This window comes from Camellia sinensis, chromosome 12, assembly GCF_055761805.1.
Source record: "Camellia sinensis isolate YWXY chromosome 12, ASM5576180v1, whole genome shotgun sequence".
In the NCBI taxonomy this organism is placed as follows: domain Eukaryota; kingdom Viridiplantae; phylum Streptophyta; class Magnoliopsida; order Ericales; family Theaceae; genus Camellia; species Camellia sinensis.
This window is the reverse complement of record NC_138972.1, coordinates 118,560,572-118,566,571: the sequence shown is the minus strand read 5'-3', so window position 1 is coordinate 118,566,571 and position 6,000 is coordinate 118,560,572.

Genomic DNA, 6,000 nt, shown 5'->3' with positions numbered 1-6,000 from the left:
CCTATCTAATTGCATCCTGTATGTGTTGCATTAGGCAATTTAACATGAACTAGGACACGCATGTTTGCTAACTAGTTTACTGTTTTGGCACGAAGTACAATGTAAGTATTTTCGCTTTAGCATCTCGCATGCGTGTGAATGTTAACATGACAGTATGCTTGCCATGTGGCTAGATGCTTATGTGATAAAATGTTTTGAATGCCTGTGGGTGAAGGTTGGATTGTTTGAGTTGGAAAAACTCATTGAAATCCGTGTTTTAGCCTACTTGCGAGTAGCAAAATTTAAAGCATTTTCAAAACAAACGGATATGCAATGTTTCTTTCCAAATTAGGCAATCTAGTCTATACTTGTTTGCTGCGCGCATAACATAGTAATTCTAGGCTAATAATTGGTTTAAGAACATATAAAGTTTTCAAAAACGGATATCACGGTTAGTAGAGGCCGGTCTTCGGACCGGGCGAAAGGGGGTGCTCATAGCTGACCTTCCCCGATTGTACCCAAGCTCCCGAGCCGAGACAACTCCGGTGATGACGGACATGTGGCCTTCGGCACCGAGTCAGGGTTTCCTAAATTTCCCCATTTTAAAAATATTTAGGTGGCGACTCTGTATCTGGCAAAGCAGTCCATGTTTGGCACTACTTTTTCAAAAATCTGTTTCTCAAAACGATTTGCCAGATTTGGACTCTTTGGTTCAGATTAAGAACCGCGACAACAAAAATCGCGAGTCCGAACTGTAGCATGAGGCCCACGCGGGCGCTGTTACAGTTTCTGGCGACTCTGCTGGGGATTAGAGAGCTTGACTCAAACTCGTGATATCCTGTTTTGATTTCATTTATGTGTCTCTTTGCATTGCATGTGCATTGGTGCGCCTAAGACACCGTGTTTGCCATCTGCCATTCCTGAACGGTTTGCCGGAGGCTTGTCTTGTCAAGGCATGACCATAAGGCTGACCGGCTATGGGCTCTGACAGCATGGGAACACAAACCCCGGTTTACCGAGGCACCCTTTTTGACCATTCAACCTAGTGCATATTCGGAATCCATAGTGACCATTCCAAATTAGGACAGGTTGCTCACCCGATGTTAGGTTGTTTGAAACAGCTGTGTGCATAGTGAAACCCTAGTTCCTGACAAAATAGGACAGGGAAACCCTACCCCAACATAGGGGTGTTTTGGCTCTCTCTTACTTGCTATGTGCTTTTAGAGTGTATCTCTACAGGAATGCATATACCAGTTTACAAGTCTGGGCATCAGGCCTGTGGGCATCAGCATCAGTATTTGGGGAATCAGTTTTACCCGAGGGTATCAGTTTACAGGCAGATATTTGGGAAATAGTGATCAGTATTGGGTATATTCATCCTAGTATGCTCAAATCTGTTCCAGTGAAATTAGGCTGAGATGCTCTCTGTTTTCCCTTTTACAAGGTAGTCCTGGAACCATAGCTTCAGAAGGCTCCAATATCCCCCGAGGTTCATCGGACTTTTGCTGATAGACTTTGTCAGGTCAGAGATTCAGTTCAAGGGTAATTAGAGCCAGAGAAGGCTAGTCAGGCACAGGCCACCAGTACAACAGCTACCAGATCAGTGATCTTTGAGCAGTCGGGCTGAGATTCCCGAGCCTATTGCCGACACAGATATACCGGTTGCTCAGTTAGATTAGAACAGTATGTCGAGTCTGGAAGAGATGGTGCGCCAACTCCAGGATAGTATGAAAGCCATGCAGCAAGACACTGTCCGTCAAGCGGAATTCGCCAAACAACAGGCTGTGGCCATAACCCAACAGGCAGAGACAATTGCCAGATTGGAGCAGCAAACTGGAGTATCTACTTCGCACTAGACTCCTTCCCCACCAAGAGTTCCCATACTCGGGGAGGCAACCCACGTCCAGGAGGATACCGACCTTCCAACAGGGCCAGCTCCGCCCCCGATCCCGCCTCAACTATCCAAAGCACCCACTCCTATCAATCAATCGGATTCTCCCTTCGAGTCCGAGGTGGAGCCCGTGGCATTAAAAATGCACAAGCTTGAAAAGCTGTTCAAGAAATCTCAAGGTGTGAAGTCCATTCCGGACATTGGAGACGGATACACTGACGCAGCCGTGACGCTGCCAGATCGGTTTAAGATGCCACAAATTGATCGTTTTGACGGGTCTGGGGATCCCATGGTGCACCTACGACTATTTTCAGATGTCCTAAGGCCAATGGGCCTCACTAGACTGCAGAAGCTATCTTTGTTTGGCTGGACCCTGTCGGGTGTAGCGGCCGCATGGTATGTAAAATTGGAGGATGACGTCAAGAGAAGTTGGGACGAGATGGCTGAGGCCTTCATCCTGCAGTACTCGTATAACACACAAATCGAGATCACGACCCGGGATCTCGAGACGACGAGGCAGGAGCCTAAGGAGAGCTTCTCAGAATTCGTGGCCCGCTGGAGAGCCAAGGCCTCAATGATGACCATTAGGCCAACAGATAAGGATCAAATACGGATGATTGTGCACAATCTCCAGCTTAAGCTAATGCAGAGAATGATTGTAATCCCCTTTCCCACTTTCTCAGATTTACATGATATGGGGGTACAAATCGAAGATGCAATGAGGCAAGGTCTGTTTGACTAGGAGAAGGAGCAGCCCAGGAGGGCGTTTTCCCGCAGTTCGAATGCGACCACCAGTGGTGATGTAGGTTCAAGATCTTCTGAAGTGGGCATGGTCACCACCACTGCATCAAAAACAGCCACCCCATTCACCGGTGCGTCCGGAAGTAGCTCACAAAAAACCAAATATCCACCTCGAGTGAAGAGGGTCTTCACTCCACTTCATATGCCTTTGTCAAAGGCTCTGGAGGTCTTACTCCGGAAAGGACATCTGAAACCGTTGGAACAACGGCCCCTACCCGATCCTATCCCTGCAAAGCATGACCAGACTAAGTACTGTGCGTACCACCAACAAACCGGTCATGAGACCGATAGCTGCTTTCGTCTGCGCCATGATGTACAGGATTTGTTTGACAACAAGGTCATTGCCGCACCAGCTCAGTAAAGTCTATCACCACTGGATCAATGAACTCGGGGGATAGTACGAATATGTGATCAGGGGATGGACCACCTGTGGGCGGCACTCAGTTTACTCCAGATGTGGCGTGTGGCACGCACTGTTTTGAGCATTTGCGAATACTGGTTTTTGTAGCTTCTGACTTGGGTGTTGAGTCAGTTTTGTGGTCTTGTTTTAAGTCTGTCTCTTTGTTTTGAGTCCGTCTTTTTGATTAAGGGTCTGTCTCATTGTATCGAGTCAGTCCTATTGTACAGAAGTCGGGTGATCCCGGGGGGTGTTACTTCGGATATCACTATTTTGCTTTGTGTTTGTCCTTTTGAGTCTGTTTCTGCCAAGGAGCCAGTTGTGCCAACAGATTTGAATGAACAGCAGTGATTTTCACACTCTTGTGTTTGCTTCTGCCGTGTGCCAGTTGTGCCAGAAATTCTAAACGAGATGGCAATATTTGACTAGAAGCTGTGCCTTTTCTGTGCCTTGAAGTCATTGTAATGACCTAAGCTTTTCAAAACCTTTTTGAACACTGCGGTGAAAACGAAGAGGAAGGAATTCCTCGGGATTTGCAAAATTTTGATCATTTGAGAGAAAGAGAGGCATGCTAAGCCCTTAATGATTGAGATCATGCTTGTTAATGTGAGTACTGAGAAGGACCCTGGCTTGATCCAGATAGGTTCTACACTGTCTTCAGCGCGAGCGACTAGTCGCTTTCTTAAAAGATTTCAAAAAAAAAAAAAATGTTTTGCGCGATCCTGCGAAGACCTGTGTGGAATCGCTCTTGAGATTGTGCAGCTTAGGATCGCTCTCAGCCTCGAGATTCGACCCCTCACTTTCAAGCCTTGAACCTGAGTTCAGAACGTTCAACGGTCAACCACAATGTGAGGCCTATGTGGCCATTTTGAAGCAGCCCTCGAACAAGAGGCACCAAAGTCAGATCAAGAAGATCAGATCAAAGGAAGCTTGTAAAGCTAGATCAGAAGCCCGCCCTCAAACTAGGGGCAAAGATGTCAGACGTGCTCGAAGAGCCGAAGATGAGTCCTCTTGCAAATCAACAGCCACTCTCCTGGATACGGATGGCTTCAAAATCCTACAACCATTTGGCATGGACCAAATTACGCTTTTACCCTTTGAGAGGCTTGCTGGGCCGAAAACCCGGAAGGGCGACCCAGGCAAAAGTTAGAGCAAGAGAAAAATACAAAAAAGAAAAAATGCAAAGAAAAGAACAAAAAAAAGAAAATCAAAAAAAGGAAAAAATGTGAAAAGAAAAGAAATAAAAAGAATTGAAAAGAAAAGAAAAACAAAGCTCGCAAGGTCGAAAACCCGCATCGGGCGCCTTGGCAAAAGTTAGAGCCTAAAAAGGAGAGGTTAAATACCCGAGTGTACCTTAACCCCGAACTACGTAAGGCTTGATTTCCATGTTTGGGATACGTAGGCAACTTCATCTTGAAGTCCAGCCACAAACACTTTGAATTCGATCATGTCCATGTAATGGTTCTGATAATCTTTGCCTTCTCTGTATCCGAGAGTTCGGTTGCAATCATCGCTTCGAGGACTGATTATAATGCGCTACGGTGCCATTCAGACAAGGGGCAACTTTCTGTTGCCATTCAATGCGCTGCGGTGCCGTGCAAACAAGGGGCAACTTTCCGTTGCCATGTAGCTCTCTTCGAGCAAGGGGGCAATTTTCCTCCAAATCCGAGGTTGTGCGTCTCAAGAGTGTGTTCCGTGCTTGTTAAGCATTGGCCGTTTGCAAAAATAGTTTTTGAGAATTTTTACTGAAGCTGACTACTTTTCTCGAAAATTGTTCCATCTTTTCCAAAAACTGGACCATTTCTTGGACCCAAAAAGGAAAATTTTCAGTGCTCATAGCCTGACTTGCATGATTTCAAATAAAAAATCGAACAAGTGTGTTAATCTAACTCTCATATTGGTCAAAATTGTTTTAGTAGAAAACCAAAACAAAAAATGGTCAAAATGATGAACTAGGGGCACAGTTGAGTCAGGCTTTCTGTCTTTCCCCCGTTGTCAATGCATCTGCCAGAAAGGGCACCTGCCAAGAAGGGCACAACTGAAGTCAACAACAAAGGGCTAAAAGCTCTCTCATCCTCCAAGCAACGAGGAATCAAGCCAAGTGCGAAGCACGGACGGGAACGGATCAAGATATTCCACTCCTTTGTCTGAACAGATCTAACCACGTCCAAACTCCCCAGCAGGGCATCATCAACCGATGTTAGCTGCAGATTTGCTACACACCCAGTTGTAGCACAACCCCTCTGTGGGAGGAATTCACTGTTGTGAACAAGAATCAAAAGCTGGTAGAATACCAGGGGCAAGAGCCCACAATTTCCAGCTTATCCATCAACCACCCAGGGGAGGGATGAAAAATGAGAGATTAAAGAATAGAGAGATGTGAGCTGAGAGAAAAAGCGAGAAAAGGGTTTTGAGAGAAAAACCGAGCTTGAGAGCCGAGTGATGTGAGAATCACAAATAAGAAAGGGTGGAATAATACCCAGTGAAACAGGCTCCCTGTGCACGTCTGTGTGTCGTGTCTTTTGTTTTGTTTGTCTCGATTCTTGGTTTGAGTCGTTCCGAGCGTGTCTCGACGTGTTTAGGTTGTTTACCTTTTGTTTTCCGTTGTTGAGTCTTTCTCGCTGTGTTCAGTCGTAGGCTCAATACCTGGTCGAAAACTCATCTCTCAATTTCAAAAATAAATCATTTTGTGCTCAGAGTGCTGTGCCATCCTTCACGTTTGTGCAAAACAAGATTCTTTTTTTCCATAAAACTGCAGGGTCCACCCCCGATAAGTGTGAACGGTGAAACCAGGACCTATCTGAAGCTATGATGGTTCCAGACTGCAAAGCAAAGACAAAAGAGCGAAAATCGAAGTATCTGAGTTTGTGTCAACTTCAAAAAATTCTGTGATTGTACTCCGAACGTACCTCTTCAGGGCCTTGTCAATGCT